General features: G+C 46.3%; 1 long non-coding RNA gene across 1 annotated transcript; it reads right to left on the bottom strand.

The window, feature by feature from the left end:
• Window positions 1-10853: 10853 nt before the first annotated feature.
• Window positions 10854-13852, bottom strand: LOC136485168 (uncharacterized). Its single transcript, XR_010766339.1, has 6 exons — window positions 12872-13852; window positions 12695-12789; window positions 12541-12618; window positions 12311-12449; window positions 11157-11445; window positions 10854-11045 (listed from the first exon to the last, which is right to left on the bottom strand). It is a non-coding gene; the product is annotated as an uncharacterized lncRNA (long non-coding RNA).
• Window positions 13853-15021: the final 1169 nt, after the last annotated feature.

Raw genomic sequence — 15021 nt, 5'->3', positions numbered from 1 at the left:
CATTTCGAAGGACTTCAGGCTTTCAAATAAACTCTGCGTAGAGGGTACAACTCCACCCACACAGAGAATGGGACAAACCACCATACCCCTGCCTATTGGAAGAGCAAGGAGCTTGTAACATTACTTGACATCTCTCCAATATCACGTACCTATATGTACGGACATGTATGAGATACTTATGGTTATGCATGCAAGACATTATATGAAATTTGGTGTGTTGCTCAACCCCTGTGTGAGTGCAAGGTGCAATAAATAAATATGATGCTTGATGAGTAAAATGCTTGCATAAGAGTAATTGACATGACATAATATGAATTGATGTTGATTGATTAGAGCTTAATTATATATACCATGTGTAGGTGGCATAGTGCATATGTGCTATCGGTTTGGTTATCGGACTGTTCGGTGTAACTGTCGGACAATCCGCTAACTCAGGGACTTAGTGAAATCTATGATGGTCTAACTTCATGGACTCTCCGTCATGGGTGACGGACTCTCCGTTACCCATGGAATGTTTCGTGGAACGTTCCGGTGATTTAGGACTTAGGCATTTTCGGTGAGTCTGTGATTGATGGACGCTCCGTGCAGATTGGCGGACTCTCTGATGGAATTTGGGTACGCTCGGGTTCTCTGGATATTGACTTTATAATTCAGCGGATACTCCGCGGATTGTGGCGGACACTCCGCTAAATTATACCATACTCTGCCTAAGTGATAAGTAGTGGCTTCAGTTGTGACAAAACCTCCGCCATGTGCAGCGGACCCTCCGTCAAATGACTATCATTGAATTGTTCATGCATCTCAAAATCCAAAACTTACTCTAGAGTGTTTGCATGTGTGTGAGATACTGTTAGTGTGTTGCCAAGATGCTTAGGAGTCCATTTGAGCAAGGGCATATGCTCATTGTGCAAAAAGTAATATGTTTCTAGTTTTGAGTTAGTATGTGAAGCATAAAATATATTCTTTAGTGCATGAATGCAATGAGATGATTCATAAAACATGTTTCATAACCAGCGCATGCTTAAAGAAGACTAATAAAACAAATTTCATGATTTTTGGAGACCTAGGGAATAAAATATGCATTTTATAATTTAAAAATGCATTATTTTAGTCAAAACTGAAATATACTTTTTGGTGCCAAATTTATATTTAAATGATAGAGAATATTCTAAGTAGCACAACAAAACTTGTTTCGCAATTTTTGGATTTAAAATGAATTTTCTATGAATTTTGCAAGTTTGGGTTGTGCTGTTTTTATAATTTACCGGACACTCCGCCAAAACGATGGAACCTTCCGTCAAATCAAGGCTGCTTTAGGGTTTGGCTATAAATCAGCGGACTCTCTGCCAAAATGACGGACTATCAGCCAAAATGACGAACAACAGTTGTGCAAAAATGTTGGAGATGATTCCCGGGGCATCCGGGCTCCAAATCAAGTGCGGTTTGTTCCTATGGCTTTCTATTGATGTGAGGAAGGTGTTTCAAGTGTTGGATGTGCTAGGCATAGGCTGTGATGAGCTTGACCTTGTCAATGGTGAAACCACCATGGGAGGGGTTAGGGAGCTCAATGGGATTGGGGTTAGAGATGGGGATGACGAGGAAGAAGGCTTGGGGCTTGTCAACATGGCCTTAGGGTACTCCAACTGCAACAGTTTGGTCAGAGGCGCTTCATGGAGGGAGATTGGGCTTTGGGCTTCACCATGGCTTGAGCTTGAAGAAGATGAAGCTTGGGCCTCCTCCCCATCTCCAACGACGTGGTGAGTGTTGGAGCTCGCCGGTGATGACTCCCAGCAGCTGGTGGGTGCGGTGGTGGCCTTCCTTCCTCTTCCCTCCTCTCTTCTCCCTTCTTCTCCTCGTCTCTTCTCTCTATCTCTCTCCTCTGATGTTTGGGCGTGGGGAATGAGGGTGGGAGAGTGGAGAGGGCTGATGTTCTGGTGTGAGGGGGAGAGACCTACATGTGGGCCCAAGTGGGGCATGAATGTGACATCTCAACAAATTGCATGGGACATGTGTCGACCGATTTGATGGACAGTCCACCAGGGGCAACGGACAACAGTTGGGCCCACATGTTGGCTAAAATTATTCTAAGTCTGTGAGTTGGGCCCACATGTGGGCCCACATGATCAGTGCACGAGTTGGCTAAAATTATTCTAAGTCTGTGAGTTGTCTCGACAGACGGTCCGGTGGTGATAACGGATGGTCCGCCAAAACAAGTCATGCTCGGTTTTGGTTAGTCTAAGCACAAGTCAAATTTCTAAAAATGCACATGATTTACAAGTAACATACAAGGTTTTTTATTTTTGGAATTTTTAGATGCATTTTTATGCTCAATGTGTTTGTGAAAAATTGTCACGATTTTTGGGTCGTGACAGTCAACACAGATCCAGGCCACCATGGTTAGCTGGCTGGCTGGCTACCACCCTAGCGGGTCGAGCGTGAAAGGGGCTTAGGCGCGGGTGTCGGTGGGCCATGGGCCACTTGCCCAGCATGGGGGCAAGCCGGCCAGCCGCCCCTGCTACCACCGCAGGGACTGGCGCAAGGCGGCAGCGACGATGACGGCGATGAGCACTGAAGAGACAGAAAAAAGGAGCGGCGCCAGGAGACGGGCCAGCGCAATGGCTATGTGGTGCAGGTGGGATGCGACAGCGTTGGCCTCTGCGTTGATGAGGTGCTCGTGGAGGGAGGCAGACTCGTCCCCGGTGGCGGCGGTGTGGGTCTAGAGGCGGTGCTCGGCCACCATCTAGGCGGGGCGATGGCAGATCTAGGCCGCCCGACCTCCTCGCTACCACATCATCTCACGCCCGCTACTTCCCCTCCTTTGATGGCGTGGAGGCGCTGCCGCCATCTCCTGACCCCGCTTCGTATTGAGCTTTTTCTTGAAAAAGAGGAAAACAACATGGAGGTGGGAATCGAATCCAGAGTGCTGGCGTAGGGACGAAGTCACACCGTGAACGTGGCTAGGTTCCCTTCGGCATGGGAGGATGAGGAGGATGATACACATGACCTGACCATTCAATTTGAGTGAGTAGGGGGAGAGAAGACATAGAAGCAATCTAGACAATTCATTTCTAAGTTGATGTTTTCCTGGGTACAATTTTTTGGATGGATAGATGAGTAGCTATCTCAGTGGGGGTGTTATGCAGTGGGTTTAGCAAAAAAAATGACGGTGCATTAGTAGGGTAGATGAAATGAGCTATATACTAGCAATGAAAGGTAGATACTCATTTTGATCAACTACTATAAGTTTTTTTCTTCTCCTTATGCAAACTATCAAGTGAGTTTGAGCTCAAATGGGGTATGAATAAAAAAATCCACCATTATTTCTAATCTAAAAATCCCTCAAATTTCTCTATTTCTAATAAACCATGAAATGAGCGATATATACTAGCAATGGAAGGTGGATACTTGTTTTCATAAACGACTATAAGCTTTCTTCTTGTACATATGGAAACTTTCTAGTGAGTTTGAGCCCAAATGGGTATAAATCAAAAAATTCCACCATTATTCTCAATCTAAAAACCACAAATTTATCTATTTCCAAACCAAGAAATGAGTCATGCTAGTACTGAAACATGAGAGGATCAAGTTGCTAACCTTTAGAACGGTAGAATGGATGGAGGAATGAAGTCTTCACAAATCCTGCAACCATGAACTCATTCCACAAGCACGAACAGAGAGCAAGCAGAGAGGTTGAAATAGCTCGGGCTGGGAGAGGAACAAAGAAAGTTATGATATATAGCCTAGGACGTCTAGTCCCGGTTGGTGGCTCTAACCGGGAAAACAGGTCATCTTCTAGTCCCAATTAGAGCCACCAATCGGGATTGAAGGTTTACTTAGAAAAAATATGGGGTCAAAATCATTAGCTCGAGCATGATCAGATGCATTGGTGGGTTGGGATATTTCTCGAGCTTTTTGTGTGTTTTCTACCGTGGGTCATATTTTTTGGAGATGGGTGGGATCCTATGTCAAAAATCATAATTCATAACCAGAACCCGATCTAATGCACTGAAAATTTGTGTCGTTTTTTTCCAGAGGGATCGCGTTGGGTGGCACATGATCAGGTCAAGGCTTGGTCCATCTCTCAATTATTACATATTCTCTCTCCTCAACATAAATATTCTAAGCCAAATTACGGAAGCTCCATGTTGCAGCCCTCTTAAGTTTGACTTATCAAATTAAACTACATCTTATAATTTTTTATTCTTTTTGTTACAATATATGGGCAATCATCTGGTTTGTATACAAATTTAGGGGTAATTTTATGTATTTTTCATAAGCATAGAGATGGCTATTTTATATAAAACAAAACATATCCAGTGGCTATTGTTGATAATGATGGTTAGAGTCTACCAAATTAAAGTCTAGATATTTCTGATTATTGTGACAATTTTTAGAATTTTTTTTTTTTCTCACGCATCTTGTGAGAATTAACATTGGAGCGTCTAATTAGTAATAGTATGTTTTGGGTGCAAGAAACATAATTTTTTGAGCTAGGATGAATTTACTGTAAAATTTCAATCATTAAATTAAAGCATTATATCTGGCAGCTCTGCAAGAAACATAATTCACGTACATACTACACGTTTGTGCTTACAGGTTATTGGCAGACTGCATGCATTATTATGACGTTTGTGCTTACATGTACATGATGCATTATTATGACGTTTGTGCTTACATGTACATGACGATGGTCGTGACTACATGCATGGTTATTGTCAAAGCGTGCAGCCTGGATGCATTGTTTTCATCAAGCTACAATTCAAAAGACATAGAGCACTTATCATCACCATAGGCTAGTGCATTCTTCTTCTTCGCCGGAGGTTGTCATGTATTTCTTTGTTAGTTATTGCTTTCAAAAAATTTTCTTTTAACATTTTAGTAGACTGCTTGCTGCTCGATTGTTACGTAGTGCATTCGATTAGTACATCTGCTTAGTATGAAAGTATGATAGCATTAGTTCAAAACAACATGTTATGTTTCGATTGGATTCTGTCAATGTCGCTCGATTATTGATTCTTATTGGTATTATAACAGTTTCAAAAGAGAGAAAAGCTAATGATAGTACGTGATCATGGCTGCCCTTGCTCCTGGTCCCGCTGGCCCGAAGACACGGTGGCCCGAGATGGTTGCCTGGGCCCTTGATGATGCAGCGGAACAAATCAAGGCAGACCGGAATGATGTAGCTTATGTGCTTGCCTTACCTATGGGCATCCAAAATCAAGTACCTGCGGGGCATCAAGGAGTTGTACGAGCAATTATGTTCTACGGCATAGACGAACAAGATGAGAAATTCGTTCTTGTTGATCCGCCAGAAGGGCCTCCGCGTATTGGCTAGGTTGCCTAGAAAAGGTTACCTTTATACTTTTTTATGCCTTGATATATGAAAGGCAAGCATCAATTGAATAATGCGTGCGAGTGTGACATCTGAAGTTCGATCATTTTGTGATTGATTTCATATGTGCACGTGTGTCTGATGAATATATTGAGTAGTGTCCTACTCAATATATATATGTAATAATAAACATTGAGATGTCTTGTGTTGAGTAACGTATGTCTGGTGAAGTATTTATATATAGTCCTTTTACATGCAATTATGTCATGAGAAATTGGCGAGCAATACTTGACACACTTGTAGATGGTTCCCAATATTGGCATTGAGCATTCCAATCATGGATTAATGTCGCCGCAGCTTTTGATCCAATTCTCCTAGTGATGGACATCATTTCTAAGACATGGGTAATAAAAAAGTGAACGAGATGCATATAATATAAATGAAGCACTAGTTATAACCATTACTTATGGGTGTCACTGATTGGTGCCTACGTACATGGCCTCCACTTCTAATACGGAGAATTAGTCACGCATATATACTAGACATCTCCAAGAACCACTACAAGCCACTAGTAAAATTTATTTTTGTCCAAAGTGTCGAAAACCCATACTCTAATAGTTCTGCATCCTTGCATGGCGGCACACTAGCGCTCCAACCCATCCTTGTAATTTGATTGCTGGGTATCGGTATGGCCATACGTCCACCCGCTGTGAGCCCGACACCAAAGTGATGTTGTTGTCACAGGAGCGAGGAGGTGGCAGGGTATGTGGCTCAGCGAAGATGGTGGAGAACTCGGCGAGCAGGGCCTCCAGGAGGTTGTCGCTAGTGCAGGCCTGTAAAGCCGGCCGGGCTAGGCGGACGCACCAAGCCGCACCAGCTAACGCGGTGATCCTAACGCTAGACATGGTGAGGGTGCCGAAATCTATTAGGATTGGGCCAACAACGCGAGCCATTGTGTCCCCAGCATGACGTTATCTCTGGCCAGGGGAAGTGGGAAGTGGGAAGTGGTCCGCCCAGAAAGCTTCGCATCGATGGAGAAGGGTGTCCGGCAGAACATGACCCGACAAGGGATGCTCTGGCCGTTGTTGGCCACGATTACCTTAATGTTGCTGTGGCGTTCCACTAGCGGAGGCCGAGGCTGTCCGCAGCATGTGTGATGTCTAAAACTATTTGTGTTCGACACCTCAGTGTAATGTTTTGTTTCAATCTTCTTACCTACAGGCTACTGCTTGTAGTTTTACTCATTTTAATTTCCAGTGAGACCCATGAAAGGTAGAAAATAAGCTCGAACCTTGAATTTTTTGACAATGTCACATCTATATATAGATGTGCTACAGACGCGCATCGTTTTATTTTTTAAACTACTGTGTATGTTTTTTTCTGAGGGCTTTTTACAATACCATCGAAGAGATAGTTTGTACTGAACTTTTTTTCTGGAAAAATTCCCACGCTCTAAAGGAGAGGTGTAGGAGTGGGTCCTGAATTAGAGTGGGCACCGATGTATTTCTTTGTGCTGCTCCCAGATTTCCTAGCACAGGCACCACTAGCTAGCTGCAGTGTAGAAGAGCGCCAAAACTTCTGTTTAGTTGAAGCACCACTGCATGCGTGCGGCCGTGCGGTGTGGAAGCTCGTCACTCCAATGCTGAGAAAAACGAAGAGGGCTCAAAGCGCCGGTGCGAATAGAACACACTCACTCTATTGTACTTAGTATATTGCCCGTGCTAACGCTACGGTGCCATTTAGAAACACAAATCAACAAGAAGCATAATAACTCAGCTAACAAAATAATAAGCATTATAACTCTGTTGAAAGTGAGATGCCCTACACTAAAAAAATATTAGTACATCACTTTAGTCGAATTGGCTGCTCTCCTACACTAATCACCAAGCAACTGGTGTGATTAGCTTGGACAAATTCTGAAGCCTCCTTCCATTCCCAAATATGGAGCAAATCAAAACCTTCTTCATATTTGGGTCCAATAAACTTACAAATTCATTAATAAAGTGCATGCTTACCTTTGTTTCAATGTTACCAGATCATTCTTGTAACATTTGGAGCTTCCGGAAATTGTTTTTCTTACGCTTGCGCTCGTTGTCGACACCGGCTCCGGCAACCTCTGCTCCCCGCGCCCTTGATTCACTAGCTATTTCGCTAGTGTTAACTTCATCCCGCAACACCGTGTAAGATCATAAATCTCTACTCTTAGTTTGTTGTGTTATGGAGGACCCCGACACCGACCCGCCCCCCGACCCGCTCCTCCCCTCCCTTGTCCTCCCCGTGGCGGAATCAAAATCGCCCAGATCCGCTCCATCCACAGCCTCCCCTCTCCATCAACCACCAGATCCACCCTCCCCATCGACCGATCTACGCATTGATGGGTTGCAGTCCGGTCCTCATTCAAGTTCCACCGGCCTCGAAGCCAACGACGCCACACAGCGGCCGCTGGCATCCCTGCCCCAAGGGGCGCCACAGGAGCTCAACCACCTTCCGGCAAGTAAACAGGGAGCTATTGAAGAGAGCATGCCTCCCTCAAGCGACGACCTACAACCTCAAGCAGTTCCGCGTGAGTCATCCCCTGTTCTACCTTCTGGTAGGTGCCTTGCCAAATCTCCACCTTCAGAGGCACGGGAGGAAGCAGGCTCAATCCAATGTGCAGAAGCAGCGATAGACCCAGCGACAGAGCGATTCGGTTTGCATTCTCCGACGGGTCAAGAGGTTCTCCCTAGCATCGTCCGAGACTTGCAGCGGTTCTTCGATTTGTCAACTGACAACCTGCAGGGGGGGCACAATAACCCACCAGATCCCCAACTTGAAGACCTCCTTCGACGGTCAGAAAGAAATTTCAGTGATCAAATTCGTAAGATTGAAGCCCAAAAGGAGATCCTTCAGAAGCGCTCCACCAGAGAGCATAAAGGAAAAGAAAAGATTGAGGCTGAGCTTTCATCGCCTCAAAACTCCCTGGCTTCTCACCCCTGCAGGGGCCGGTGGACTACTGGGCACGCCAAAGAAGGGCAGCAACAGCGTGCTGCAGATTGCATTGGAGGAATTCAAATTGATGATACAAATCACACCCCAGCGGCTAAAAATTCTGGCATCCCAGAGGAACATTTCTGCTCCTTTCCATTACAGGAGCCTAGGACTGTCACGAAGACCCCCAAGGAGCGTCGCCCCTTCTACATTTCGAGGATAGATGACAGAGGTCGTTGGGAAGAGATTAAAGGCAAACTCTCTGTGCATTCAACGCAGCCACCTATTGAAATTGATCGATGGGAGAGGAGAAAAAAATTTCTGAAACACGTTAAGGGAAGGTGCCTTAACTGCCTAGCCACAGATCATAGAGTGTTGGATTGCAGAAGGAGCACCCGATGCTGGCGCTGCCTAGAGCCAGGCCACGAATCAAGACAATGCCCTTCCCTTCGGAGTTGTTCTGCTCTTCCAGTTGCCTCTACCAAGGCCCCCCGTGGATCTCCCTCTTGGACTGTGCGTGCAAAAGCCTCCCCCTGTCTCTCCAAACAATCTCTACAGAAGACTTATCTTCAGGCTCTGATGGAAGGGGAGGATCTCAGTGTTGCTTCTTCTCGGGAAGAGTATGTTGTTTGTAAATCCAGCCCCCCACCTTGCTCCTCGATCATCCACAGTAATGACAATCAGCACGGGCACAATAGGGGGCAACAACCTCCCCACCTTCAAGTTGAAGATTACAAGGACCGTGGGTGGCGCGGGGGGCAGCGCCATCATGGCCTGGCTAACTGGTGCCGATCCTCGCATTGCGGGGGAATGGGGCAAGACTGCTACAGCTCCAGTCGTTGGATTGCCCGCAACGATCAGGGGGGCACATCTTCATGCCGCAGCAGGCAAGTGGATGCTAAAACGTGCAGGAAATCAGTCTCCTTTGCTGATCCTCTTTGCACAGTGCTAGGCGAGGAGGTTGTTTCTATCGCCGACGATAGTTTTCTTCTCCAACGTGGTGTTGTCCCATCAAAGTTTGAGTGTCAATCGATTTGGGCTGTTGATCCGATGTTGCTAGAGTTTCAATGCTCGTTCTTTGCTTCAGGAGATCACAGCCTTCCTCGGCATCCGAACATGGTCAATACACACCAACTAAGTGCAATGTTGGATGAAAATAGGGAGCTCACTGCACCCGACCAGCAAGATGGCCCTGTTTTGGATCATGTTGCAGTGATGGATCCGAACTTAGAAGAATCCCCAGACATCCCTACTACAACAACCTCCACAACTACACACCAGACTACAGAGGTATTAGCTCTTGACGAGTTCTTTAGCATGATCTCTAAGCCGGTGCCACCTCCTATCCTCTGTACTCCCTCTGTTTTGTCCACTGAACCAGCCACACCTAACAATCACATTCACGAGCGAGACTCTGTTGCGTTAGCCTCGCAGTCACAACCTATTGACACCAACAGAAAGAGTTCCAGACTTGCTGAAAAGCACAAAAAAACTCCTGGTAGAAGTACTACTCAATTAGCCCAAGATCTTTTAGCAAAAAAATTAGGTGAAGCGACTCCTGATTCGTCGCAGGATAAGGAAGTTCTTTTTGATTTTTATGCTCAACACTTCGATCGTCCTTTGACTAAAGAGAAGATGGAGGCCCTTACAGTCTTGATTGAGGTGGGATGCGCTAAGAAGAAGAAAAATGGATCGCGCTAAGAAGAAAAATGGATCGGCCAGGGTCACTATAACAGTTGCTTCACTGGTCACTTGAATGAGAAGCCACATCCAGGAAGCTAGCTGCCAAGTTGGGAGCTCACATGGAAAGAGTTTTTTTCGGAGCAGCTTCACCAGTAGGACGTTGCCTACTCGGTTAGTTGTGATAGTTCTGCTGGTGGCTGGTGGCCGTGTAAGTTGTGCTAGTCAAGTTGTTAGTTGGGTTGTGTTCAGCTTAGTTGGGTTCTTTGGAGCGAGTGGTTAGTCGTTTACTTGAGTGGTTAGTAGAGCTGAGTGGTTAGCTGGTCGACAGTTGTACTGTAGTTTGAGGGTGGTGCTGGAGCACCTCATCTAATCCGTGGTGTTTGTGGTTTTTTGGCCCGGTTTCCACTTCAAAAACTAGGCCGACCTTTGTTTTCATTTTTCTCTACTAATAAAAATTACGGCAAAGCTTTTGCCGTCCTTTCGAAAAAATTCTTGTAACATTTGGTTTTGTACTGCAGATTATAAGCGCATGCTTACAGATTCATTCACATGATAGCGTTGAGTATATAAAGCTACCATGTTTTCATATCGTCATTTCTTACTGAAGAGTAGCCTTCATAGATTTATATTTCCTGAAGGAAAATCAATTTAGCATGATAATGGAAAACAAAATGAATCAATATAACAGAAACATACCACTAAAGCTAGCTAATGCTTTGATCTTTTTTTAATACTTAAAAATCTTAGCTTTTGAAATGCTGAAAATATAACAAATTTTCCATAAACATGCTCTGGTCATTCAAAAAAATATAAATAAGCAGCAGGTGGTCAGTTTAACAAGGATTTTTCTAGAAGCATGTTAATTTAGCACTTTTGAGTCAAGAAAAGGTTATGTTGTTAATGATAGTAAGTCCATCAATCCAAGTCTTATTTTTTTGGGGTCATCACAGGCAACAAATCCCATCTTGCATTTCCACAAAGGATATGAAACATGCACTTTGCAGCTTCTAGAATCATCTCCAGTCCCTTCTGGTTGAGCAGCGACTCGTCATCCATGCAGTCCCTAAATCCACCACGTGAAAAAAACAAATAAATCTTTCACGCAAAAAGGCGCTCAAAAATCAAAATCGCATCATTGAACTACAGAGGCTGAGCAAACAAAAAGCAAATACACCTGCTTCGTGGAGCCTGATAATAGCAGTGCTTTGCTTGGTGCAGCAGCAGAAGAACTCTGCATTTGCATCATCAGCCTCCTGTTGGCGCCCAGTACTGCACTGCACTGCAGCGTTGCTCCTGGCTTTGCTGCTTGCTACTCAGGCGCACCACAGGGAGAGCGAGCAGAGGCCGCCCGATGACCATCTGTGCAGGAGCTCGCCCAGGCACAGCACGGCATATACCAGCACGACGAGCTTGAGTAGGACCGGCAGGTACTGTGAGAGCTCCAAGCTCTACGATTGCAGCACCTGGCAGAGAAGGAACAGAGACAAACGCGATCAGAGAAATGAGGAAAAAAAATTAACCTTCCCGTCCGCGGGCGAGGAGTGGCAGCCGGCGCAACGTACGTACCAATCAAAGTTGAATTGATACAAATCAAGCAATTCAACGTACGTAGCGGGAGCTCGTGCTAATGCTACAGTGATATTTGGTGGTAGAAATCAAGCAATTAAAAAATGATACAAAGTTGAATTGATTGTTCACACAACACAGTCAAAGAGCTGGAACCACAATTGAGCAATTCATCGACAGTTCTTGACCAAGCATTGTAAAGAGAGAAAAGACTGTTCATGACACAATAAAGTTATTATTGTACCAATCAAAGTTTAAAGAGTAAGTTTTCCAAGTTACAACACAAATTAATCATCGTAACTAAATGTCTTGATCTATGAAAGTTGACATCAAGAGATAGCACACTTTCTGGCATTCTTCTTCTCTACCTAGATAATAGAGGCCAAAATAAGCAGGCCAGCTCTATGTTTTAAGAAATTGCAGTCAATGGCAGGGCCATGTCTAGGACTCTAGAGTGGGGGCTGATCTGCATTCTGCACTTTGAAGCACAGTAGCAGGCCTATGTGCATCTTTAGGAACAAAAATATCCCTTCTCAAAGAAAAAAGGAATGAAAATTCCACCATTTAAACATGAAAAGATCAGAGAACTTCCTAGCAAACAGTTATTTCTAGTAAAACATTAGGCAAAACAGTGCACGTGCGTTTAATAAGAGTTAACTTATTAATAAAAGTTAACTTGCAACATATATTTAGTTCATGAAAAAAAACGACAGTACATCGAAGAAGCTAAAAGAACAGTAAAATAACTATTATGATTATTACCTCAAATAAAACTATAGCGCTTCAGTGCTTTGTAAAAAACAGCCTTCGGGCATTTCTTGATGCAAAATCTTCAAGAATAGTATCGAGATCAATTTTTTTTCCTATTCTGAGCACCAGATAACTGTTTCTTATGCAACATCTAATATGTTAAAAAAAATATTGAATTAGAAATTTAGAAAATTAGAACCCTATCACGGTAATCTGGAATGACTAATTTTAGAACAAATTACCTGCAACCTACGGCCTACAGGCCTCTCGGTTCTTGTCCATATGTGGCTTGATGAATCAAAAAATTTAGAATAAATTACCTACAAATTGAAGTAATCAGATCAAACAGACTGCAACTGCAGGACGCTAGGCCCTAACTGAACTGAAATCACTTACCTGAGTTACCGTCTTCAACGTTCAGGTTTCATTCCGCTGCGTTAGCTGCTCGCTCCCTCCAAGTAAACATTTTGCCTGAATCAGCCGCTCTACTTCTGCAAGGCATGGATAATATCCATCACCATAGGATCAACAGAACAAAAAAACATCTAAAAAACCAGAGCGCATCCAGCTCACCCAAAAAGTAGCTACTATCCATGGCGTCCGGGGATCCAGCAGGAAGCAGCTATGGCTCTAACCAAGGAAGCCTTGATGAGCTTAACCGAAAGTTACAAGCCTGCATACAGCCTTCCTTCTGAAATGCCTGGTGATGCGGATGGGCAAGCAGTGGTTCCAGTATAGGGGAGGGGCGTACACATGCACACCGATAATTTGAAACAAAAAAAAGCGAAGTAAGTTAGCAGGCATAATACATTTATGACATAATTGGGTCATATCCGGACACAGATAGTTTCTATTGGAGTTTGGGTGCACGGTTTCGCATAGCATGAAGGGAAGAGACGGGGCCAGAATCCCTGGTGCGAGTTCTCGCCGGCGAAGGGCCAAATGAAGACGTAGCGAAGGGCTGCATTGCTCGACCAGCGTCGCCGCGATTGAAGAGGTGAACTGAATCGAGCGCGAGGCGCGTCGCCCGCAGCCGCACGTCGGTCTTCGCCCTCGCCAGCAGCCCCGCGCCGGGGCGCCGCACGCCGCACACCGTCCTTCACTCTCGCCCGCTGGTGCTGGTGGTGGCTGCCCCCGGCGCCGTTTAGCTCCTCCGGCGAGGCGAGGGCCAGATCGGAACCCCGCCCACCGCGCGCCCCGCCGTGGCCTCGCCTAGCCCAGAGGCGGCTCGCCCCGCCGCGGTCTCGTCTCGCTCGTTGGCGACCCCGCGCGGCCTCGTCCGGCGAGGGCGGCGGCCCGCGCGTCCCTGGGGTCGCGTGATGTGGCCGTGGCCTCGAGCCCCTCGACGGAGGCGGTGTCGGCGGGGCGCGGAAGGGGCGACACAGCTGCTTCCGCCGGCAGAGGCGTTGGGGCCGGCGGCCGGCTTGCCCTGGTGGCCGTCGCCCTGGTGGCCCCTTGGGGAGAGGATCGCCGACGCCCGTGAGTCGTGCGTGTGGGAGAGGAGAAGGCGTCGGGGCAACCGAAATCAACGCGAGGCTGACCTGCAACCGTATGGGCGTGGGAGATCGCGGGAGGGCGGGGGTGGAGGTGGGAGATGAAAGAATATGGGCCGTCGGATGTGGTTGATTAAAGAGAGAATATGTAAATTTGGTGCGCATGTTTTTTAATGTTATTTTTTTCTGTGTATATTTTGTGGGGTGAACGTAGTTTAGATCATGACTGTAGAGGTGGGATTTGTTTGGTGACTATAGAATAATTTAAAGTGGTGCATTATAGGGGTAGAGATAGAGATAGAGACTAGTATTGTTGTTTAGTTTTCGTCGATCGAACTAAAAGGGTTTTATAAAGTATCATTTATCAACGATGCAAAGAGGCAGAAAACGTGATACAAAAGGCCCAATTCTTTTATACGTCGCGTAGAAATCCACAGCTCCATGCATCTCGCCGTCAATGGCTGCGCGCGCACGTGGTGGGGTAGTCGAACGGCAGCGGGCGCACGCTGTCACTATGTAAAAAAGCCACGTATCCACCATGCCCCTACAGACGCCAGGACGTGGTGCACCCAGACGTCGCTGATCTCCCTGGTGTAGATCGCGTACTCGTTGAGCGGTGCAGCGTGGCGGAACCCGTACACGCGGAGCACCTGGTCGTCGGCGAACCCGAGCACGCGGCGCATCCTGTCGTCGCAGATCTCCCTGGTGTAGATCGCGTTCCGCTTGCTGCCGCAAGGGTTGCACCCGGTGAAGTGCGTGACGAAAGGGGGGCGCCACTCGGACTGCCCGTCGCCGTCGGGAGCGCGGACGACGGCCCTCACGGTGGTGTTCCGCGTCGCCGCGTGCCAGCGCTGAAGGGCCGGCTCCCCCTTCCGCTCCGCGGCCTCGTACCGCGCCGCGACGGCGTCGAGCTTGCCGACGATCTCCGTGAAGTAGCCCTGGAAGTAGTAGTCGATCCCGAGGTAGGTCTTGTCGCCCTAGCGGTCCTGGTTTGTGAGGAGCGAGGCACGCTAGCTAATGAGACATATGCACCATAATTAGCCTGTGTTTCCCTGTTTTCACTTTATATCTACTGCTTCGAACTACTCTTTCTGTCCCACTATATAAGCGCCCTGTTCGTTTGGGCTGGTTTGACTTATAAACCATGGCTGAAAGTACTGTTGACTGATTTGGTGTGAGAGAAAAATATTATTCGTTGACTGATAAGCCATGGCTTATAAGCCAGATACG

Source organism: Miscanthus floridulus, chromosome 10 (assembly GCF_019320115.1).
Source record: "Miscanthus floridulus cultivar M001 chromosome 10, ASM1932011v1, whole genome shotgun sequence".
Lineage (NCBI taxonomy): Eukaryota > Viridiplantae > Streptophyta > Magnoliopsida > Poales > Poaceae > Miscanthus > Miscanthus floridulus.
This window is presented reverse-complemented; position numbering and strand designations above follow the sequence as displayed.